This window comes from Bactrocera neohumeralis, chromosome 5 (genome assembly GCF_024586455.1).
Source record: "Bactrocera neohumeralis isolate Rockhampton chromosome 5, APGP_CSIRO_Bneo_wtdbg2-racon-allhic-juicebox.fasta_v2, whole genome shotgun sequence".
Taxonomy (NCBI): Eukaryota; Metazoa; Arthropoda; class Insecta; order Diptera; family Tephritidae; genus Bactrocera; species Bactrocera neohumeralis.
The window spans coordinates 35,160,057-35,186,668 of NC_065922.1; the positions used below are offsets into that span (position 1 = coordinate 35,160,057).

Consider the following 26,612-nt stretch of genomic DNA (forward strand, 5'->3'; position numbering starts at 1 on the left):
GCATATGCATAGTATGTGTGTATATAGTCAATGAGCCATCAACAGCTAAGGAGGTAGCACTGATAGCAGCAGTAGTAGCAGCAACAACATCCAAAAATCACAACAGTTATAACAATAGTGTTGCTTTTGTAATGCCTACTGACAGCAACGAGCCAACAGAGCACAACTTAACTGCGCTTTTGGCCTGCAGCGAAGGAAGTCACGGATTTTCGCATTTTCGCTCTTCTTTTATTAAATGATTAAACCGTCGAGTGCCTCTTAACGGCGCATACGACGCTGCGTTGGCGCTGACTCGATTTTTTTTATGCTTATACCCTGAACAGGGTATATTAAGTTTGTTTCAAGCTTGTTACAATCAGAAAGAAACGTCAGAGACCCTTTAAAGGATATACATATGTATCTTAATGATCAGCGTGACGAGCTGAGTCTGTACGACTGCCCACTAGTTCCCATGTCCAGATATCGATCTGAAATTTCGCACACGTCCTTTTCCACCAAGGAGTTGTTCATTTTTCAGAACCGTGGAAATCGGGCCACTGTGGGATATAATTATCATACAAATGCATCGATCACAATCAAGTCTTTGTATAGAAAACTTCTTTGACTTTATTTGACAAGGTAAGTACCCATATAATCTCCAATGAAATTTTTTATATCGGACGACTATAGCGTATAGCTACCATACAAACTGAACGATAAAAATCAAGGCCTTGTATGAAAATCTTTTTTATTTGACAAAATATCTTCACGAAATTTTACATATATTATTGCACATAGCAACGCGACAGTCTCTGAAGAAATTGTTCAAATCGGACTACTATAGGATATAGCTGTCATACAAACTGACCGATAAAAATCAAGTTTTTATATATGAAACTCTTTTATTTGAAAAGATATCTTCACGAAATTCGGTACAGAGAATTGCGTATAGCACCCATTTAATCTCCTTTGAAATTGTCTAGATCGGACAACTATAGCATATAGTTACCATATAAACTGAACAATAAAAATCTAGCCCCTGTAAGGAAAAAATGTTTATTTGCCAACGTATCTTCATGAAATTTGATTAATATAATTTTTAATAACCACTCAATAATCTCCAAAGAAATTATTCAGATCGGACAACTAAAGCATATAGCTACCATACAAACTGACTAACTATAATCAAGATAAATAACTTATTATACCCTTTTATGCTGTTCTATTGCTTAGCAACTGTTAAGGGTATTACAGCTGTTTTGTTCTTTTTTTATTACTCTTTAATATGGCTCCTTTAGTTATTTTTGCTTTTGCGCCGCACAGAATTTCGTCTCATTCGCTGTTTGTCTGTCCGTCGCCTGTCGCTTTTAATCTGTTACTTTTGCGCTGTTATAAGCAATTTTGTATATTTAATATTGTTGTTGTATTTTATGCACACTGCATTGTAGCCATTTCGGCAATAAAAGGAGCTGCAGCCGCAACCCAGCCATACCTCACATGCACACATACACACACATATACATACACTGTCGGCATCAAGTGAGTGTCCACTGGCAGTGTCTTAAAGGCGTACGTGTTAAAGGATAATCAGCAGCGCAAGCGCCTGTGATTTGACGGCAGTGCGGCTTTTATTTTATTTATTTTTGCTTGCTTTCTTTGATTTTTTTAAATTAATTTATTTTTTTCCTTTTTTTAATTCTTTTATATTTTTGGATTACTTATATGTATATATTTTTGCGCTTGTTAGCATTTTTTATTTGCATTGATGCTGTCAATTTCTCAAAATGGCCAACTCGTGTCTGTCCGAAGTCAATGACTTCTGCGACAAAATTGCATTGGACTGCGCCGTGTGCCATTGCCGGAAGGCAGATAGCATCGCATAGCGCGTTTGTGCCTTAAGTCTTTTGTTTTGCCCAACCATTGGAGTGTAGCGACCGCAATCGCGCTAACACTCGCTGCTACTTTGTAATCATCGGTATTGCCTCAGCTGAAATAAAATTACAAAAAATACTAAAATCTGCTCCAGATATGTTTTTGTTGTATTATTGTATGCATGTGTGTGTGTGTGTATTAGTGCGCCACCCACAGTGTGTGCGTAATTACTTAATTTCTTTGGCATTTCCGCTACACGTTTCGCAAATAGCACAAGTTCGTGTAATGCTCGCCGTAAATATTTTCGCCTTGCGGTTATCCACATTTCACTTTACTTCATTCACACAATGATTGCTCACAGCTTTTCAAGTGATTTTGTTTGTATTATAATGTTTTTGTTTTTGTTTAATTTTTTCCCCAGCCAGTTGTAGCTCATTCGTTTAATTCATAATTGACTCGTTTTGCTCTTATTACATATTTATTTTTTTCATTATTTTGTTCAAAATGAATGTGTGCCTGTGTATGTGCATGTAGCTGGCGGCGTCTTCTTTGAGTGTTCGCGCACGCCGTTTACTATGTGTTTTCAGCTATTTCAGGTATGAGTAATAAAAAGTGTTCGTACGCGCATATATTACGCTGTCGTCGGTTTTTATTTACTACCACGGTGGCATATTGCGGAACTTTTATTAGTTGATGCCCCATTTGTCATTTGTTTCCGTTGCATTTTTTTGTGGCTCCCTTTTTGCATGATTCGTGTGGGAAAATATTATTTCTTGGCTACAAAGTCCACATGCAGAGATGCCGAGATTTTTTGTTTGTTGTTTGAGATTTAAGCGTTACCTTGTCGAATATTTGGCTAAGTCTGTTTAACCAGTGGATGTGTCATCAGGAAATAGTTGGCATATTTTTGGTAATACGAATCAATAACGTTGTAGGGAAAATACGGAAAATGAATGCGAAAAGAAATATTCAGAATGTCAAGGTTTTTGTATTGGCACCTTGGTACAAAGGTGTTGAAAATAACGAGTTTTAAGATTAGCTTAGCGCATTCGTCATATCGAAATTCGCGTCATTACCTCAGTATTATTTTGATTTCTGAAACCTTAATTAAAATTATTAATAGTATGTGATCTGCAGTTTCACATATTGAAGTTTGCATATGTACTAAAATATTGTGCGTTCTTAGCTTTACTTCACTGGAAAACCAATTATCAAAACAATAGACTGTACAGCAGATATATGTATTATATAGTTGACCGATCTGATATCTTACAGGGTTGCTCCGAAAAGTAATAGGTTCGGTAGAGGGCGTTCCTAGCTAAAGAGCGAATGGTCAGTTGTCTCCGAGCAGCTGGAGAGTCACGACAAACATTTTCGCGGTACGTGTTTCTATGAGACCCAAGCCGAAAAGGCAGCGTTCGTTAAAACTGACGGTCGCGAGTAAATTCTATGTGAAACTCGGTAAATCTGCAACAGAGGCGTTTGATATGATAAAGCAGGCTTACCCAGATGTTGCTTTAGCAAGAAGTGGTGCGATTCGTTTTTGGAGGGCCGGGAAGAGGTCGCTAACGAAGACCATGCTGGGAGACTTGCGACTTCGACCAACACCGACAATGTGACTCGTGTGCGCAAAGTTTTGAACTCAGACTGTCGACTAAGTATTCGTTAAATTGCCCAGATGTTAGATTAATCAAAATCTGTGGTTCATGACATTGTGACAAAGCACTTGAACATGCGCAAGGTGTGCGCAAAGATGATCCCAAAAGTGCTCACTGACGACCAGAAATTGCGGCGAGTGTGCCAAGAAAATTTGAACATGTGTGAAAGTGACCCCCAAGTTTTGAATAACGTAATCACAGGTGACGAGTCATGGATTTTTGAGTATGATCCCGATGAAAGGCAAGCACTTTGAGACGACAGAGGGAATCCAAGCAACATGCACCTCGGCTCTCAAGGCTATTCCGGAGAATATCTTCCGTGACGACTTCAATGAATGGAAATCGCGCTGGCAGCGCACAGCGTCGACACAGAAGGAACCTATTTTGAAAGTTTTTAAAGAATTGTAAGGATTGGTTTAATATATATATTTTTTTTAATCGACTCAGTCATGTTAATTTCCAGACAAACCCTGTAAAAACTGACAAACAGATTTGTATAATTAATAAAAGCTAGCTTCGCCTTACAAATCGCTAGATCGAAAACGATTTTAGATCTATAGTTCCTTAAGTGAAGTTGTTCAGAAGCATCCGTACACAATTTCCGCATAAGTTATTTCATTCATTATTTTTACTCTCTATGAGTAAATTGACCATCTCTACAAACACATATAAGATAATTTTATATGTCACAGATTCGAGTTCCACAAACATTCTCCCACAATTGTTTATCTATAGCGTAGCATTTGTTGATGATGGTGGTCCCGTTGCATGTTATATATTTTCTCTAGCTACATTTCTGAGCATCATCGTTGTCATCAAAAAAATATTAATTTTGGTTCCCCCGAAGCTATAAGTGGGTGTATTACCTTGGTATAAAAAGATTGATCAGTTTGTAAGACAGGTGTGATCTGAACCTTTTCTTTCGAAAATTGTAGTGCAGTCTTTAACAATAATTTACGCTTATTTTTGTGAAGACGTCTAGTCAAATGAAAAAAGTTTCCATACAATTGATCGTTCTGTTTCTACGGCCTCGGTTGTACCCCAATGTGATTATCTCATAAAGACAAGCAGAAATTTTGTTGTCAGGATACCAATGTAACTAAAATCCTTATAAATATTAAACACTTACCTGCAGATCACCAAAAATTTGTCGAATTTTCGTTTGCTGTAAAAAAAAGTAATTAAAATTTAATTTTAATTATTGACAAATTAATAAAATCTGTTTTTCTATTTATACAGGAGCTAAACATAAACACCAAATTGTAAAACTTTTAACATATTTCTATAAAACATAAAAAACTGTCATTCCCAATTTTAAAATTTTAAGTAAGTTAAAGCTAAGTTCAGGTTTATCATAGCACTCCATACTCTTGCAACTTGCTTTAAAGGAAAGAAAGTTATATGAGCGAAATTTTCCCGTTTTTATTCATTCCAATTACAAGTGTTCACCGTTATAAGAAAAACATCCTCTCTCAATTTTATTATGATAATTCCCATATTGGCCGATAGATGCAGTGCACAGTCACCCGGAAGTTCGAAAATTGTTGTATTAGGTATCTGGGTGCTAAAGGAACCATTAACCCGATTTAATCCATTTTTTCTGAATTTCACTCATAAATCTAACACATTGACCAATATTTTCGGTAACTATGGGTACTGGGGTCCAAATAATCGGGAACTAGGGGCTTGAACAGTTTTTGTTGGACTTTGACAACTTTTGGTCATAGGGAGGCATACTTCAATGAAATTATTAGTACAAAATTGTATCCCATTATATTAACTGCTTCTTGATTTGTACACTGAAAAGGAAAGAAGCAAATGGAATTTAAAATTGTGCTGAGTGGGAAGTAGGTGTGGTTGCAGTTCGATTTCACCCATTTTCGCATTGTGTAGCAAATTCGAAAAAATATATCGTACTTTATTTTGTATTTTTAGAAAAAACATTCTGCAGCAATGTACATATTTTGATATCATAAGATATTGGTGACTTCAATAAATATAAAATCTGGTGGATTTTTCAAAAATCTGATATTTTGACAAAAGAATCTTTGATTGAAAAATAGACTTTTCGATTTAATGTCGAAATAAGATTTCCTCCTTAGTTTCTTAAATAGAAAAAAGTTTTGCTTAGGACATAGGAGTGTAATGTTACACCAGATTTTACGAAGGCATTTTGTTTTGTACAAGATAAAAAACCCAATAACTTGGATTTTAGAATTTTTCTCATAAATTGTGAGGTTACGTGTAAAGGATGTTAAGGAAAAAGTTGTATATGTTTGTATTATTTACTACTTAGAAATACAACTTTTTTCTATAGGCATATTAGTTTTGCCGGAAATCGAGATAAGCCGCTTTTAACGCTTAAAAATTCTACCACGCCTCTCCCTTTTGTTCTTCCCGAACAGAAATCCCACATCAATAGTTTTCCTTTCCTTTCATTTTTGTTTTTTATCTTTCGTTTCCAATGCATTTCAACTTAAGGGGGCCTCTTTTAAAATTTCTTTAAAAAACTGATTTTTTTTTATTGTACAAATCGAAGGCTTAAATTGTCTAGAATATGTTGGTAAAATGTTTTTTCGATCCGTGAATTAGTTCCGTTGCAACACGACTTTGAACGGACCTATGTCCTGAGCATTGACGGACTGTTTTCGAACTTTGACACGCGTTTGCTCGAAACACTTTATTTTCAAGTGGCCGCCATTTTGTTTCTATAACGAATTTTTTCATGTTTTTTAGATTGGGGCGCCTCTACGGAATGTTATCATTAGGATTCGTTTGAATTTCTGCTTGTAGACAACGAACTGCGACCTGTAACAGGCCCATTTCGGACGCCTTTTTTGACACCCGACACACAAAAATTCTGATTTTATAGATGAAACCTGAATAATTGCAGAATAGCGCACATGTCTAAGTAAGTTTACTTCTTAAAAAAAATATCAAATATTAGGTACCTTTTGCACAATTATATGAAAGGACCCCCTTAACATGATTTCGATTTTTACATTTTCAGAGACTCCTGCACTGATCTCATATATACATATGCACATTCTTATATGATAGTAATATCTTATTCTGAGGCCACTTTTTAAATTCAAACAATAAATTTTGTTAAAATATTCACTTATATAAGTGGAACATATAATAATACGCAATTAAATGCAATTAATTTCACATTAATTTAAATTCGCATGTTTTTCAGCATTTTATACGCGCCAATCTTATCGTAATTGAAAGGGAGTTGCTCGCTTAAGTCTTTTATTTTGCCCGCTAAAATCAAGAGCTGAATGAAATACCAATACAAAAGCTACACATTTAAAATAATATTTATATATATATATATATATATATATCAATATATATGTATGAATGTATATGTGTATGTACATATATGAAATTATATTTGGAAAAGTGTGCATATTATCACATCATTTTAAATATCAAAAATTTCACACATCTCATTAACACGTAACACACACAGGCATGCAAACATATACACTCATTTAAATACTAATTTCCTCAGCTCTTTTCAAAGCTACTATAATATATGGTATATATGCGCAAGCTTTTGTCCTTACGCGTTATATGAGGGTGCTGTTGGCACACATTTATTGCTCTTTGATATGATTTCGTTATCTTGTAGTAACAAAATCATTTAAATAAGTATAACGATAAGGCAGTTTAAATGCCATTAAGTCGAGCACCCAATTACGGATGTGCGAAGGCAGCCACCATAAGCTCTGAATTAAAGCAAAACCACATTTGTGTGTAGCCATGTGTGTCATACACGTATGTATATGCGTGTGCGCGTGTGTACAAAGGTAAAAGGCAAAAATGCCGCAGCTCAGCACAGCACATTGATATTGTTTAACATGTTAACAGCCGCCGTTGAATGAGCTGACAAGCGGTCAACCGGACACATACTCGTATTCAACCACAAATATATACACAGATATACAAATGTGCTTATAAACGGACAGATTGGCAAGGCAGCCACACAGCGACAGCGTTGCTCATCTTTATCGACAGCATTGCGGGCGCTCACTTTTTTCGCGCTATTTCTTCCATATAATTTAATTTACATTCTATTTGTTTTTGGTTTGCGTTGTTTGTATTGTTGTTGTTGTTGTGATTTTTATTATTCTTTATGGTGCTCATTTAAAATTCCCGCTTTGTTTCATTAAAAAGCGCTGCTCAGGCGCCAAGCTCGCATGCGAACCATCAACAACAGCTCAAGCAATAAGAACAACGACAACAAAAACAAAAGCAATAAAGACAAAAACCAATAACAAACAGAAAAGTAGTGTGAATGCCACTTTGGCAGACAAAAGCAGACAATGCGAATATTTATCTGAAACAACTGGTAAGCATTTTGTTGTTGCTGTTGTTATATCATGTCATTAATCCTTGTTGCCGAAGCGATTAAAGATCACACAAGTACACACATGCACACAAACACAAATACATATGGTATATGGAAGCAGCAAATAATATTGACGTATTAATGCAACACAAGGCAGGCGGCGAAGTGCGGTGAGCCGAGTTGCGCTGCTGCTTTGGAGTAAAACTTTTGTTTTCCATTTTATTTGCGCAAAAATTAAATTACACTTTCGTGCATTTACTCACTTACTCCCTCGAGTGTTGTTGGTACCACTTAATTATGGCTTATTGGCCCCGAAATTTCTTTTAGGCTTGGCCGCGTTGCACGCAATGGAAAAGTGTGATGCAGCGTATGAAAGTAAATAATGAAAGATAAGTAGCAATAAATATGTAAGAATATAGCTTGTAGCCGTTAATCCCGTTAAACCTTATTTATTGTTATTTTAACGGTGCAAAGATTTTAATGAAATTCATCAAAGCCACGCGCCACCCAAGTGTTTGCAAAATTTACACACAATTCTTCTTTTGCTGTTTACTTCATTGACACCCACACACATAAATGATATTGAATACAAATGTGCACAGTGTGTTGTATTCGATAAAATATTGGCGATACTTTTTATGGCAATAAGATATACATTTCTCTTCTTTCTGGTATCAGATAGATCGTTTATTTATCACTTTAGAATATATAAAAAATATCTAAAAAAATTATTTTCTTTGGAAGGAATACTGTTTTTTATACAGATAACCGAAATTTTCGAAATTTTTTATTAGGTATATAGAGGCTAAGGGTAGTATTGACCCGATTTTATGACTTTTTGACACTACTTTATTTCTTAGCCAGAAATAGTTTTTAACAACTATTAATATAACTAGCAAATATGAATGTACCATGCATATTAGGGTGTCCGTTATTTACCAAATTGATTATTTTTGACAACACGCCCCTTAAACTTTTAGTTTTCCATCTAAAAAAATATAACATAAAAAGCCCTTAATTTTCATATAAATGTATTCCCATTACCTATTTAAATACATATTTTGCACTTTTTACGAATATTTTTTTTTCTCTGGAACTTTCCCGTTTGTAGGAATAAAACAGTCATATTCTTATGCAGAATTGAATGCTCTACAAAAAAAGTCTATATGATTTTTCGATATATCCACTCCTTTAAAAGTTATTCAAGGTTAAAGTTAACTTCTGGGTAATTTCTGGAATTTTCGAACTTTTACGGCAAATTGAATTTTTTTTGTAAAATTCAATTGTTGATTCTAAAAAATATATTATGCCTATAGTTTTGAGATAAAAAATAAGAAAAATTTGCAAATCATCAGTCCACATTTCTTCAAAACTGATGGCAGTGAGAACGACTGATGCCTGAAATTGAAGCTCGTGATCTCGGCGACATTTGGCCCACGAACATCGCATCAATATAAATTTATTGAAAGAACAAACAGATTGACCACAAGATTGTGTGATATACCTTTAGACTTTTTCTTGTGGGGATATGTAAAGTCTAAAGTCTATGCAGACAATCCCGCTTCAATCCTGCCTCTCGAGCAAAGTGTCATTTGCCAGTTACCAGTCGAAATGCTCGAACGAGCATTGGACCAATATTTGAAAGCGAGAATCTTCAAAAAGTAAATGCCGAAGAATGTTCTTTCGAATGACAATAACCATTCTCCATTAAATTTGAGGGGTCTGTGTTTTTTATTTAAAAAAAAAAGTATGGAACATCGAAATTGATCGCGCTTTATATAGGAAAGGATAGGTTAGGATATACTGACCGGATATCACGCCATACATAGACCTTTTATGCTTAGTAATGCCAACGGTTCAGTTTAATTTTATCTCAAATATTCGTCATACTGGTCGTCAAAGTTTTTTCGAATTTTAAGAGCAAATGGATATCTAATTTGATACTTCATGTTGTCCATGGAACTGCGAAGGTCCTAGATATCTAAGACGAGTTCTCGATAATGCTGGACAGAAGCATAGGGGGTATTCCAGTGTCTCTCTCATCCCTACACATGCATATATCGTCTTAACCTAGCAACCTGACTGACTTCCGCAGTGTTTCGGAGGCTCCGTCTGAGGTCTAGCTCCGAGCTTTAGTTTATTTCAATAAATTTTTTAATCACTTTCTATTCTAGTTTTCGATTTGATTTTTTTTATTTCCTAGTCAAAATTTTAAACTTAAAAAAATATCTTACTAATTTTTATAAATATGTTAAATTCTCTGAACAACTATCGTCGAAAAACTATTTAGTTTTCATTTGCTCTTAACAGTTTTGATCGTATGAAACCAAATTGAATTCAGAAACTTAACAAGGACGAAAAGTTTTAGTTTTGGATTGAGAGCTTATATTCTCTACGTCACAAAATACTTTCGAATTTTTTAAAAAGTCAGATCGCTTTCGAGTGGTTACTAGTTATAACAAGATGAGTATTTATCATTGCAGATTTTAAAGTGCATTATTAGATATTCTGACGGATATATGGATATAATAGAGTTAGATAATAATCTAAACCTTAAAGAATATGTACATATATGAGATTTTCAGTATTCTCACATAGTCCTTCCAACGGACTAAAATAGTTACAACTGGTTATGTAAAAGAAAAGGCCTTTCAGAGTTTCCATATTAAAATTATCAAAAGAACAAATGAAGACAACGCTTCACACAACTTTCTGTCATGCGAGCAGACAGGTTTTACTTCACACACATTTCTAGTCAACCACCTTCGCTTAATTAAAATTATCTTATCGTGCTTAACAAGCCACTAAACAGATACCACAGAGAGCTACAATATTTTGTCAAGTCGTTCAGTAAGCAAATTAAAAGAGTAATAAGTGTACAAAAACAAAATAAATACGACGGCACCATAAATGGTGAAAACATAATAAAAATGCTGAAAATAAAAGGGATGCAAGTAAGATGATAAGCAAAATTGGCACAGAAATACGAGCGAACGCACAGGCAGACATAGAGCGACTCCAGATTGGTTGAAGCAAATGCATGCAAAGGCACACACACAACAACATATTAAACTAAATCCCTTTGTGTCCGGAAATTTTGCCGGTGTCCATGGCCAACGGATGGATTTGCCGCGACTCACATTACCATAGCAAGCCGCCGCCGCCGCCTATGTCTGTCCGCATATATCTATCTGGTCGTACATTTTATTAGCTGTTTTATGGGACAACATCTTTAAACATTGTGGCGAGGAAATTAACATTTTGTTAAACTGTCACATTTATTGTGGCTATGAAAGACTAAAAGCAAAAATGGCAAGAACGCTGTAGCTGCCACTGTAGCTCGGGTGCGATGATGCTCCAGCTGAAGATTGCGTAGATACTTATGTACATATGTAAGTAGTTAAGGAACAGTTTTTATGAGTAGAATTAAAAATGTAATGTGAAGAGTTAATGATGCGATAATTACTTGTGTAAGTACAGATGGTTGAAAAAATACATATATATATTATATTTAAATATATGCGAACGCTTAGTCTTAAACATTTAGAGTTAAGGTTGCTTAAATTTTTTAACAAGTGTGGACTTCGTTGTAGTGTAACCTTATAAAAACAAATAAATAAATTATTTTAATTGTAATATTATTTGAGGGATTATTCGTATATCCACTTTTGAGTTTCAAAAATAGATTTTTTTGTATTTTATAATATTTGGCGGATCTAATGGCAAATGGTTTGGGTGTTATGAACGTTTTGGTATGAATTTTTTAACTTCTTGTAATCAGCTCACAAAACTTTAAACGCGTTTTTTTTCGAAAAATAGTTTCCAGAGTCGGTGAGAAGAATTTCTCAGATACAGCTAGCCAGCTCGATTTTCATTTTATCTTCTTGGATATATTTGCCGGGATCGAAGACACAAGATACAAATTCCCTAGGAAAAAGGTGTAAGCTGCGCTGACACGATTGACGCTGGAAGTGCTTGTAAACAAACCGGGTCCGCTATCGTCATGCATAGATGTCGGCTAGTTGCAGGACGAGATCTAAAGGATAGCTTACGCCAGGGAGGACCGGCTCAACCTTATAAGGCTGCATTATTCAAGGTTGTGAAAGTGTTCCCCGGAGCCACGCTCGTAGCAAAGGGCAAAGGGCAAAGGTCTGGTTCCCGATCACACCATCGCAACCGGACCGGATAATGCAGCTCATCAGAGCCTTCAACGCAAATCTGGCAACTGAGGGTTGGAGATTCTTTAAGCGCCCGACGTAGATTCTGCTGCTACTAGCAAAGGAGTCCATAGGACCGCTATCGAAAAATGGCCGGGAGATCAATTATGGATGCGCGAAATTCATTACCAACTAGTCAAACTCGGTTTAGATGCAAACAACCTAACATCGGAAAATTAGATGGACGAAGTAGCGAAAGAGCCCTCGAATGATAACAAATTGGCTTTTTAGCCCTAATTACCTGCATTGCAACAAAACAGCCGGATTTCTCCTCACTTAGGAGCCTTGGGTTAATAGATGGCGCATTTGCGAGAAAGAGGTGAAAAAGGGCACAGGGAAAATATCCATACGAATGGGTCCAAACTAGATAATCAGTAAAATTATACATATACCGCAATCGCCTTCCGTCTACCAGACCACTGCAGTTCTACCAAGCAAAGACTACAGAAATTAAAGAGAGTCTTCTTGCTCTGTTAAAGAGAATGCTCCGAACAAGGAATATATTTATATATATATACAGACAACCAAGCGGTCTTGAAATCACAAAAGTCTTTTAGTGGATCTAAGTTTCTATTACGCGATAAACTTACAATGGATTCCAGGACATACTAACATGTCCGGAAAATGGGAAGCAGAAGAACTAGCCAAAGCAAGCATCAACTTACATTTAGACTCCGGGAAAAATGAATTTAGATGTAAGCCTCTAACAACTTGTAGATATTTAATCGACAAACATGTTGTAAATATAGCCATGTCTCGGTGAAGTCAATCCTTAACTTGTTCAACAAGCAGATATGAATGAAAAATGAGCCGCACCTGCCGACTATTAAAATTTTAAAGGAATTACTTTGATAAGAAATGTAGCATGATACCACTAACTAAAACTTTTTTTATTTTTTAGAAAAAAGCAATTGTTTGAAAAATTAATTTTGTACAAAGAAATTAAGTTTCTGAAAAACCGTCCTACAATGATTTTAAACATTTGGTTTATCCCAGAAACAAAGCCTGTAATTTATGCAAACCGAAGACACAAGACATATTTCGCAATATTTCGAAATAGATTAAAATACTATAATATATTGCTTGAATAAATCATTAAACTTGTCCAAAGATTCAAAGATTTATATTTTAAATTTCGCAAATTTACTTAGGCAACCCGCAAACATTTTTCATTTCAATAAAATTAAATACATATCTTTGAAATAAGAGTTGATCTGTAATACATTCAAGACATGTTAAAACATGAACGAAGAACTTTCTTTCAAAATACAGACATAAGGTAATACATATGTATGTGGAAATATACAATGTACCTAAGCATGCAAAAATGTTGAGTGAATTTTTGAGTGCAATCACCATTTAAAACTGGTTTTTTAAGCAATATGTATATATCTACTACATAAATACCCTTATATATGTATGTATATACTTATATGCCATATGTACATCAGTGTATACGAAAGTGACCACCAATGGTTGCTATCATGGCGGTGATGACAATGCCAACAATACTAAGTACTCAGGATAATCTGTGTATTCACTCAGAGAGCAGATAAACGAATGATGGAAGTCCAGTATTCATGAAGGAAAAGAAGAAAAAATTCAAAAGAGCTCAAATTGTAGATAAGGAAGCAAATACATATTAAACATACAATATATTATAATTGAATATGCCAGACTCCGCCTTTTGGTTAAGGGAATGAAAGAAGTTAGTACAGCTTCAGTTCAGAGTCTGTTTTTTTCACCACCTTTGTGCCGGTGGTTTATGGTCTGAATTTATTAAATAAGCCCTTGAATCTAAATACGAAAATGCCAAATAAAAGATATGAAATTGTCACTAAGAATTAGGTTTGTCTGTATGTATGTTTTATTGCGTGCGAAAATCTATGTAGTCTCCCTTTCCACCTATGTTGTACTTATATTCGTTTTATTCAATAGTTTTTACAACCTGAAGATATTTTCTAAAATACTTTGCAACATATTAAGACTAAGAATTTTGTTAATCATTCAAAGAGTACTTTTTGGGGTAGAAATTTTTACTACATACTCGTATAAGACAGAAAATAATAAACCGGTGATTTTATAACCACCTTAAACCATATATTCTACTAATTTTAGCCTAATTAAGTATATACTAATTATTGTAATGACAATTAATAATATAACTAGTACTGCCTGTAATCTATTACTGGTCGCCACTTTTAAGGCATTTGGCTTAGTTTTTTTTATGTCGAGTAGAGGATCTAAGGATTCCTGAGTTGAGCTCCGCAATACAGTCAAGCGCCTGTGCAACTTTTTAAGGTACAAAGTAACATAATTATCGGTGTAACCGTGAACTAGTCTCGCAGTTTTTCAGACATTGATCTGAATTTTTGCACACGTCCTCAAGAAGCCGCACATTTTTTCAAACCGCCTCTATTGTACTCGTAGCACTACTTATATACGTACGTATATTACGTATATCTGTCATAAAATCTAATCAATAGTCACGTTCTTGTATGGAACTCTTTTATTTGACATCTCTTCACAAAAAAATGTCATATTATTTTGGTTCAGTGTTGTTTGGCATTTCATCATAAAAAGACTTACGCCTGAACAACGTTTACAAATCGTTTAATCTTATTGTGAAAATTCCCGTTCTGTAAAGAATGTGTTTGGCGCGCTTCGCTCAAATTTTGGTTAACATAATCGGCCTACAGAGCGTACTATTCCCAACATTATTACCCAATTTGAGACCCAGCATTCATTATTAGATAATATTCGAACGCACAGACCACGTCCAGCACGCATTCAATGGAACGATGAGCTGAGAGTATACGCGAAGACGTGGATAGTTGATTCGGCCCAGACTGACGTATGGAACTGGAACGACTTGGCGCACGCAGTGAAAATAAAAGAAGAGGAAGACCTCCACTCCGCTGAAGGACCAAGTGGAGAAGGACCTGGCTTCGCGGAATATCCGTGGAGAGTTGAGCGAAAAAGAAGAAACGACTGGCGCGCTGTTGTTTCGGCTATAATCGCTTAAGCGGTTTCTCGGACTGAGAAGTATGTAACTGGTGTAGCCTCCCTTTCCACCTATGTTTGTAGTTATATTCGTTTTATTTTTTATAACGAGAGATATTCTTAAATTAAGACTAAAAATTTTGGTTAAAGTAATTTCTATTACATATGAGACAGAAAGTAATGAACCGGTGATTTTATAATCGCCTTAAACCATATATTCTACTAATTTTTAGCCAAATTCTTCCAATTAATAATAAACTAGTACTACATATTACTGGCTACGCTCGATGGATTCTTTTTGAAAAGCGCCTGTTCCAAGGAACATAATTATCGGTGTAACCGTGAACTAGTCTCGCAGTTTTTCAGACATTGATCTGAATTTTTGCACACGTCCTCAAGAAGCCGCACATTTTCAAACCGCCTCTATTGTACTCGTAATACTACTTATATACGTACGTATATTACGTATATCTGTCATCACTCTAGTCACGTTCTTGTATGGAAACTCTTATTTGATTTGACATCTCTATTATTTTGGTCCAGTGTTGTTTGGCATTTCATCATAAAAAGACTTACACTGAACAACGTTTACAAATCGTTCAACTTTATTACGAAAATTTACGTTCTGTAAAGAATGTGTTTCGCGCCCTTCGCTCAACTTATGGTCAATCATGCCATCTCGAGACCCAGCATTCATTATTAGATAATATTCGAACGCACAGACCACGTCCAGCACGCAGTGAAAAAAAAAGCAGCTATAGCTGAGAGTATACGCGAAGACCGTGGAGAGTTGATTCGGCCCGTTTGCAGCAACTCGGACTGACGTATGGAACTGGAACGACTTGGCGCATTTTAAGATCTTAAATTTAAACTTACAAAGTGCAGCTGTACAAGAGAATGTAACCTATGGGTTTTTGAAAAGTCAAGAAGATCCGACGTTTTCGAATCAAATTTTATTCAACCATGAGAACCATTTCTGGCTCAATGGATATGCAAACAACCAAAATTGCCGCATTTGGGGCGAAGGGCGACCTGAAGAGATTCAAGGGCTGCCATTTCATCCAGACAAAAACAAAGGTGAGAACGTAACCGTCAATGGCGACCGTTATAGCACCATGATAACTGAAATTGAAGCTCGTGATCTCAGCTTTCAACAAGATGGCGCCATCTCTCATATATCGCATCAATCACTGGATTTTTTTGAGCAGATAATTTCACGTTTTGGGCTGGTCGATTGTTCATCAAGATTGTGTGATATCATACCGTTAGACTTTTCCTTGTGGGCATATGTAAATTCTAAATTCTATGCGGATAATCCCGCTTCGATTCAGGGTTTGGAGCAAAACAGCACGCGTATCATTCGCCAGTTACGAGTCAAAATGATCGAACGAATCGAATCATCGAAAATTGGACTCAAAGAATGGACCAACATCTGAATGATATAATCTTTAAAAAATAAATGCCAAAGAATGTTCTTTCGAATGGTAGTAAACAATCCCTATTAAATTCAAAGTTTCTGTGTTTTTTCTTAAAAAAAAAGTAGGGAACCTCGAAATGGATGGCCCTCTAGAATATCCCCTTACGTTTCAATTTATAATCTTCTTTACCATATATGCCTGAGTGAAAAATAAACTTTCACATTGCTTCGTTTGCTATAATCATGCCAAACTATTGCAATAACAAATCCAGATTTTACGAGTTGTTAAATCGCAAATTGGCACTATAATAAACAACTCAGCAACACTCCTGCAATCAAAGCGATTGTAGTCAAAATTGGCAAGTACGGCATCTCATTGTATACAAATATCATATGTATGTATACATAAATGTACTTAAGTAGTATAAGTATCTTTTCGCATCAATAGCCTGCGACTGGACTTAACTAGCACCCCTATAAAATCAGTTAAGCGTGAAATAACAAACATCACCGTTAGTACAAACACAAAAACATCTAAGTGAAAATACAAGTAGATATGGCGTGCCACGGAGCCACTACTGTGGCCAAAACTGAGGTCGAAATAGTAGAGGTGTGTTTTGCGCATGCGTATCTGCACAATATATCGCCTTACCAATTGAGCGTAAAATCCTGCATTCGCTACGCCAATTGGCAGCGAAATGAGCTAAATGCGCGCTCTAACTCACACACTCACACAGAAACGATACCCTCATACACACGCAAAACCACCTACACACTCTCACACGTGCTCGGTGCGTTGTAGGACTAGTCCGTTAAATAGGCGTGTTACGAGAAGCCAAAATATTTTACCAACTCTGGTGGCAGCGTAGAGAATCGCATACAATGCTGCACTCGCACAGTCAGTCCTTCCGTGGTGGTGGTGGTGTGGCCATGCTTTGTTGGCCAAAATACAGCCAATACATCCAATTTTCCACTTCGCAACTAAGCGTTACTTGCAAATATATTTTGGTTTTTTCCGTTTTTCGTACCTTTACCCGTTGCAGCATCGCTTTAATGAAGGCTCGTTTGGACTGTGGCAGCCGAGGCGGCGGATGTCCTGCAGTGTTGCCATGCTTTCATTTAAGCCGACAGGCTGCAGGCGGCCGAGCCATCAGTCAGTTAGTTGGACAGTTTGCAAGGCGGCCAACGGTGCGGGTGGATGCCGACGATGATGTTGGTCGTTTGCATGGCCAAAAAAAATTTAATGTTGCATTTTATTTGATTTTTTGTGTTTACTTGTATTTACTGTATTTTTTGTTTGATTGTTTTGTTCTTGCAACATTTCAATTTAACACTGTTGCAAAAGGTAGCAAACCCAATAGGCTTTGTGCCGCACAGTGGGATAGCAATCTTTGGGGCGAATTGCCGTAAATAAATATGTTACATTATTCACTTACTCTCACATTGTAGTGTGCGGAGATTTGTGTTTGTGTAGAAATTATGCACGCTTGGTGGGAATTGTTGTAATTGAGTTATCACTTTGTAAATTTATATAAATGTGTTTATATCTAAATCTTTTTCACATACAAATTTTTAAACATGCATATGTAGTATACAAACATATATGAACTGTATGCAATTTTCTACCCACTTACACACTCTAATCACGAGCTCATAGTTGGAGAGCCTTTCTTAGAGTTATACAAGGTATTTTCCAAAGTAAACAGGGCTTAAAAAAAATGGTTTTTTCGGCAAAATCAATTTATTTTATTCAAAATAGTCTCCTTCTGCTTCAATACAGCTTTTTGCACGGTCCAAAAGCAGGTCGAACGAGTGTTTTAGCCGTATGGCCGCCAGTATGCCGGTGCAAGCCTTTTGAATGGCCTCTACGTCTGTATAACACTTTCCTTTCATGGGCAAATGCATTTTTCCGAAAAGGAAGAAGTCGCACGGTGCCATATCAGGTGAATACGGGGAGTGCTTAATAGTTAAAATGTGATTTTTGGTCAAATAATCGGTCACACGCACAAACCGTGCACACTCCTTTTGTAAGCCAAAATGTTCAGTCAAAATGCGATAAATCGATGTTTTGGAGATGTTCAATTCCATTTCCATGAATTTCAATGATGATTTAGGCTGATTTTTTGATTTTTGATGAATTCACGCACAGTTTTGATGAAATTTCCGGTGATCACGTATTTTGATTGGCCCACAAATTGATCGTCATTTATGTCCTCCCGACCACTTTGAAAACGTTGAAACCACTTGTGCACTCTGCTACGGGATAGGCAATCATCGCCATAAACGTTTTTCATCAATTGAAACGTTTAGGTAAAATTTTAACCAATTTAAAAAAAAAATTAATTTTGGCTCTTTGTTCGAAGCCCATTTTCGCACCCAGAAGACAAACATACTGTCACTAAAACGCAATATCTTCACTTCCAATTAATGAAATGTCACGAAATTCTTACTGGACAATCGATAAGGATAGCAAATTCTAACGCACCAGTCGACGTATAGATGGCGTCCCCAGGGGCGCTAGATGCAAAAAGTCCTGTTTACTTTGGAATGTACCTTATATATCAATCAATGTACACGCATCTTATATTATATTATATTATACATACATGTATTTTAGGAGAACTATAAATTTACAAATTGAACTCATGGTATAAAAAGATATATATATATATATGTATATATAGTATATAAAATGTAAAATATTTTTTTCAGTAAAAATATCAGTGACAATCGAACTGAGTATTGAAACTTTCTAAAAAGGCTTCTTCGACGATTTTTTTTCAATTCGAAGATTCTTATTCTTAAAAATATTCTTGTATGTGAAAATATGTATTTTCATACCCTGAATAGGCTATAATAAGTTCACTACGAAATTTATAACATCAAAACCGAAACTGTAGCGATCTTAAGAAGTTTATATATAAATGATCAGCGCGACGAGCTGAGTCTACATATTTAGCCATGTTCGTCTGTCCGTCCATGCGTTTCTATATACCATATGTGATCTAGTCGCGAGAATCGCCAACATACAAGTATAACCACCATACATACTGACCGACCTTGTATGGAAAATATTTTTTTGAGAAGATATCTTCACGAAATGTGGCATAAATAGCTGTCTAAGACACGAAGATTTCGGAAAAATCTTTAAGATCTATATAATATAGTTGTTATACAAATTTTCTGAATTTGAGATAAAAAAATTTAGCTCCTTTTGTGCTATAAGAAGTGCACCAGTGAAGGTTGTTATATTATTATTCTTGGTCCCAGTATATAGTATAATTTTAATCCATGAATTCACGAGGATAGTGTTTAGGTCATCGTAATGTATTTAGGAAATACAGAGTAAGGAAAGTATGGCTTTTATTACAGCAATGTGGCAACCTAAGTGAAATTTATTTCCGAAATTGTTTTAATTGACAACAATATAATTTCTTCGGTGAAATGATTAGATATGTGACAAAAGCGTTCTGGAAAATCTGATTTACCCAAAAGCAATCGCATGTATATCTAAGTGACTCAAAAAGTCAAAGTAGATCGAGAGATCGTAGAAAACTCATATGGAAAGACTTGTATTCCTCCACTGGTGTGAAAGATTGTGCTAAAAAGATATTTCTAAGAATCAATATGTTCATGTCTTCACTTAGTCCTCCACTGCTGCAATGATTCCGCTATTCTTCCCGGTTGAAACTTAAGCACAAAATTCATTATTAGAAGAAATTGTTCGTAAAATGGCATGTGGTCGAAAAAAATTAGAAATTCACCCAATTACCCAAAAGGTTGGTCGTTCGCCACAACGACGTCACAGAGATGCGCAACACTTGAGAACGACTTGTGAGAGACCGATGTGGGTCTTCCTCAATTGATGCGACAGCGTCAGCAATATTCTCGACACTTCTTGGTCTATCTCATGCCAAAATTTCCAATAAATCGATAAAAACGCATATACATTTGTAAATTTAGGCTAAACCGGCCGAGTTGTCCCAAACTTAAACGGTTGTATCACTGAAACATAAAAGATGTCCGTTTTATCAAATTTTTTGACTACACTGCCTCCTTAAGCAGTGAAGACTCGCGCGAAAGTATTCAGAATTTATAGAAAAATTTCGAAAACGCTGTATAAGAACATATTTATTAACCTTGCCTACTTTATTGAACAAGAAAAGAGGATAATTTCAACTTCTCTTCACAGATAAATTTCTTATATCATAGATGGGTAGAAAGATTGATTTATATGGCAGCATTATTATTATTATTTATATATTCTCGTACATACTTTATATAGTCTCCGATGTTTCTTTCTGTTTTTATGCTCTTCCAACCAGTTGCTACAGGGTATTATAGTTCACCTAACGGTTGTGCGTATCACCAAAAACTAATCGCGATAATTATAGGGTTTTATATATATAAATGATCAGGGTGACGAGAACAGTTGAAATCCGGTTGACTGCTGGTCTGTCCGTCCGTCCTTCCGTGCAAGCTGTAACTTGAGTAAAATTGAAATATCTCGATGACTTGGTATGCAGGTTTCTTAATACAAAAAAAATTTCGAGTTCCTAGATGAGCGTAATCGGACAACTGCCACACCCACAAACCGCCATTAACCGAAAACACATAAAGTGCCATAAGTAAGAACTAAATTAAGATACTTGTATAAAGCTGTAATTTGGTACAGAGGATCGCAGTAGCAAGGAGCACAGGGGGGAAAATTTTTTGAAAGAGTGTGCGTGGCCCCGCCCTCTAACAAGCTTAGTGCTCTTTGCTGAGTACAAATCTTATGAATATTCCTACCGATAATGGGAAAATAGGTGAAATCGGGGTATAACCCCGCTCACTCCCCGAATAACGGTACTGTTAAAAACTATTAAAAGTGCGATAAATCAATAACTAAATACGCCAGAGTCATTAAATTTTGCCTCCGGGATAGTATGAGAGGGTTTTATAGAACCCGGTATGAAAATTGAACGATGAGCGTGGCCCCGCCCACTTTTTGATTAAATCCCATATCTAGGGACTCGACCGACCGATTTCGACAAAATTTGATGAGAGGCATTCTTTATATCACACTATAAAAATGGACGAAATCGGTCAACAACCATGCCTACTTCCCATATGGCATAATTATACTCTCGCAACAAAGTTGCTAAGGAGAGTATTATAGTTTTGTTCACATAACGGTTGTTTGTCCTAAAACTAAAAGAGTTAGATATAGGGTTATACATATATACCAAAGTGATCAGAGTGACGAGTAGAGTTGAAATCTGGATGTCTGTCTGTCTGTCCTGTCCGTCCGTCCGTGCAAGCTGTAACTTGAGTAAAAATTGAGATATCATTATGAAACTTGGTACACATATTTCTTGGCTCCATAAAAAGGTTAAGTTCGAAGATGGGCCAAATCGGCCCACTGCCACGCCCACAAAATGGCGAAAACCGAAAACCTATAAAGTGTCATAACTAACCCATTAAAAAAGATATTAAAGTGAAATTTGCCACAAAGGATCGCACTAGGGAGGGACATATTTGGACGTAATTTTTTTGGAAAAGTGGGTGTGGCCCCGCCACCTACTAAGTATTTTGTACATATCTCGGAAACTACTATAGCTATGTCAACCAAACTCTATAGAGTCGTTTCCTTCAGGCATTTCCATATACAGTTGAAAAATGGAAGAAATCGGATAATAACCACGCCCACCTCCCATACAAAGGTTGTGTTGAAAATCACTAAAAGTGCGTTAACCGACTAACAAAAAACGTCAGAAGCACTAAATTTTACGAAAGAAATGGCAGAAGGAAGCTGCACCCAGGCTTTTTTAAAAATTGAAAATGGGCTTGGCGTCGCCCACTTATGGACCAAAAACCATATCTCAGGAACTACTCAACCGATTTCAATGAAATTCGGTATGAAATATTTTCTTAACACCCAGATGACATGTACGGAATATGGGTGAAATCGGTTCACAACCACGCCTTCTTCCAATATAACGCTATTTTGAATTCCATCTGATGCCATCTCTATATAATATATACATTAGGAACCATTGATGATAGCGGAATAAAACTTTACACAAATATGGTATTTGAATAATATGTAAATGACGGATAATGAAATCTCGATTATCACTTTATCATGCGAGAGTATAAAATGTTCGGTGACACCCGAACTTAGACCTTCCTTACTTGTTATTGTTGATTCTATACCATTTTTATTAGCACAGCATTTGGTCACACACACTATTCACATCTGAACCCACCAATTTTATAAGAAAAATCTTCATCTCTGTTGACTTAACCCTATATAAAATATGAAAATTTTTGTTAAAACAACAAATAATTTTATTAAACCCTGACGAAGATGCTTTGAAGGTAGCCTAAGCTTATTTCTTGAAAATAATCGGAACAAGTAAGCCGAGAAACCACTGAAGGAAATGGATTGCATTAAAAGCGAAAGGAAACAGCATTAGTGTTGAGGAAATCCTATGCTAGAGGAGTTAAGAACAAGACAAATATAATGCACTTTGTTAAAAAAGAGTGTCCAAGGATGCCAAATTGGCTGAATATCCGCTTTACTCAATTTCTGTTTATCAATGCACCGTTTATTTTGCCAAAAAGCATACCCTTTATTTTGCTACTTCAATGTTGACACGTATTTACTCGATTTCTTTTCTTTTGCTTACAAATTTTACAAAAAACAGACAACCATTCTTCACCTAATGGCCCATTGCAGACAAAATAACAAACAATTTAAAAATCTTCTGCCGACTATTCGAAGTTGTGTCGGTGCATAATCAGTTGAAGCATAGCTAAATAAACTGATGTAAGCGGGCACATGCGTGGAAGCAGAATATGTATTATGTATATTACTTACACATATATATATGTATGTATGTATCTGTATGTTATGTATATATATAGTTTCAACTGCATAGTCAAACATTTTACTTTGTATGTATTTGTTTCAATAAACCAACTAGTCTTTTAGTAATTGGTAACTATAAGAAATGTTAAGTCCCTATTCTCCAATAGTTGAAAAAGTCTATAAACAGAAACGTAGACGAAATATGGGTTGGTAGTGTATAACTGAATCGCTGGAAGTTGCAGATATAGCTATGTATAGCTTTGGCTTGATTTTTTTTTTAAATAAGCACACTCACTTTTCCTAGAAAATTATATGAGTCTAGGAAGTAAAATGATTGAATATCCCAACAACTTGTTCCGTTCAAGTAATAAATATTTAATATCGATAATTTGTTGCTATAATCTGTAATCTTAAAATTATCGCCCCTAAATTTGCTATAAATAGATCTAGCGTTCGTTGCTGCCCAATATCAGAGAGAATACGAAGCGACAACCTTGCCGATAAGCGACAATAATTATCAAATACAACAGCAACATCAGATATGAAAGCGTCAATGTTGAAACTTCGAAAACGTCATCACATGACCGAATTTGTTGTATTTTTTAAAACTGTTTGTTGATAGTGCTTTAATATTATATGACGCACTCGTCATGACGATATAAATTTGTATGTATCGCTTGTCATTGGTGTGTTTTATTTTAGATAGCAAGGAAGTGGAGTTTATTTATATACTCGGATATGACGTTTATATGAAGTTTGATCCATCAAATTTGCTTGGTGTTTGTCATACATATGTTCGGCACAAATGACGATATATATTGTAGGGGATTTTTATGCAAAAACTTTCCGTTTGAGACAGCTAATAGGAAATTGCATGTTTGCTAGACAACTGAAAACAGATTTCTCATATATACATATACATATATTGGGTTTAACCAGCGATATTTGTTGCTACTACGCAATATGTATGTCGGGATTAAAGTCACAGCTGACTTGACTGATAGTTGACGACAGAACTTCCTGTGACTTGCTGGTGGAGTACTAATTATAACGCCTACTTTTTATTAAACCTTTCATAAACAAAAACTAATTTGATTTCAAATATCTTTAATAAATTTATAAGGATACCATATTGTTCTTGCAATTGTAAAATAAAAGCTCTGCTCTTGAAAAATATCACTTTACTTAGTTGTTAGAAACTTATTGGTTTTTTATTTTTATATAATTTATTAACATTAGCAATAGTTTTTTGAAGCACCTTACCGACACCAGCTTATCATGATTATTAATTTTTTTTTTTTGAGTTGCTAAAACCGAAAAGATAGTAAACATTTCCTAACACGTATGATTTTTTTTTGTTGTAGGGTTCAAGCTATCACCATTTACTAAAAGTACAAAAATAGCTGTTCGTTATGGAAAATGCTTGAACTGAAATTCGTAATAAGGACACCTCCAACACCCCACAGACCTCTCAATTTTCCTTCAGATGAAAATATTTATTTATGTTTGGAGTATATCGAAATAAAAATAGCTCTGACTTTATGAAATTACCATGCATTTTACATTCTAGAAGTGTACTCGAGAACATGTGTCTACGCTAAAAGCTAAACGACGAAGCCCGTTTTCGCTTGACGTCTTTTTAAGAAACTCACATTTCAGAGCGTGTTGCTTCGTAGCTAAGCAAACAGACAGGACTGAATCGACGAAACCAAAATTGTTCGTAATTGGCTGTTGAGTAAGGAAAAAGGTGATCCCAACTTGTAATCAGCATACCGTCCACTATGCATACTGGATACAGCGCGAAAACTCTATGAAATACTACTTAAACCCAGACCCGAAGCGGCTATCAATGAAGCTGGAGGACGGTCCCCTAGACAATACGGCAGATCAAATCTAAGAGCTATAAAATACGTCATATGATCGATGTTCTCTAAAAAAGCTTTAAAATCCCCAACTACATCAGATTATGTTGCGGAGCTACCTTAGCAACAGAAAACTGTTGTACCAAACTAGTGAGGGATCACGACAGATAGCGGTCACGTCAGGAACAGCACAAGGATTCATTCTAAGCACAGGCTTGTAGAACATTAGTTACGACGCTATAATAAAACTCGAAATGCCAGACAAATCAAACTTGCTTAGCTATGCGGACGACAATGCAGCAGTAACTACAGCAAGAGACACAGAAGAAGCGCGAAGAAAACTAAATCAGGTCATGATACGAACACAAGCATTGCGCGACACACACAACCTCCAGCTCGCAACGAAAAAGCAGTAAGCTACATAGGGTTAGTCTGGACCCCAGACTAAACTTCTGGATGCAAATCCAGCACGCCGCAGAAAAGGCAGCGAAGAGCACCTCCCAATGGGAGAAGGAGAGTCGCGGCAGATGGACCGCCAGACTAATAAAAGATCTAGACTTATACTCGTATACCTGCCGTTAATTTGGAGAAGTCGCTTACACAACTCAGCTTTTATACGGTCACCGATACTTCAAAAAGTACCTTCACAAAATGGAAAAAGTAAAAGAGACGTAATGCCTATACAACGACGCGACAGAAGACGACGCTGGACATGCTGGAGAGTGAAGCTAATTGGGAATCTTGCTACGCCGAAAAAACTGGGAGCTGGACGAAGGTGCGCAGATGTAAATCACTCATGAATATTTTCTTTTTAAAAATAATAATTCCACTTAAAAAAATTAATTTCGGCATTTGGTTGGTTTTGGCTTAACGGCATTTTATCGGCGTGACAATGGTCCAGATCCACTCAACTAAGAGCTGTTTCAATGTTTTATGACTTTAGCGTTGTTCGGAATGAACCACCGTAGCCATAGCATACATCTATGTATCATACAAGCTGGTCAATCAAATCAATATCCTTGTATGTTGAAGTCAAGGTTTTTGTCTGCAATAAGCAGGGTAGGGAAATCGAGTTTCAAATTCATTAGGTATACATATATTTAATACATTAAAGATTTTTTTCATAAGCCTTTTTGATAGCTTTCGGTTTTGTCTTTGTTCGCTTCCTTTGTCTATAGGGAGGTATAATTTTTCGATCTTAAATACTTATTCATAATTAATATCACGACTAGCTGGGAACAAATTATAATGAGTAATATGGTCACTTGTATGAATTTCCATAAAATGCAATTTCGAGCACGCCAAAGGCGTCAAATTACCAAACACATAATAATTGCAGAACAAGAATTCATTTTCACTACAATCTAACAGTGCTAAACTATACATAC

At 35.9% G+C, this 26,612-nt stretch overlaps 1 protein-coding gene across 1 annotated transcript in view; it reads right to left on the reverse strand.

Annotated features, from left to right (window-relative positions):
- LOC126759849 (uncharacterized) overlaps window positions 1-26,612 on the reverse strand; it is a 690,051-nt gene that overhangs the window by 626,301 nt on the left and 37,138 nt on the right. Inside the window, exon 2 of the mRNA XM_050475013.1 lies at window positions 4,639-4,674. The gene's annotated coding sequence lies outside the window, so the exon portion shown is untranslated. The remainder of the gene's footprint in view (window positions 1-4,638; window positions 4,675-26,612) is intronic.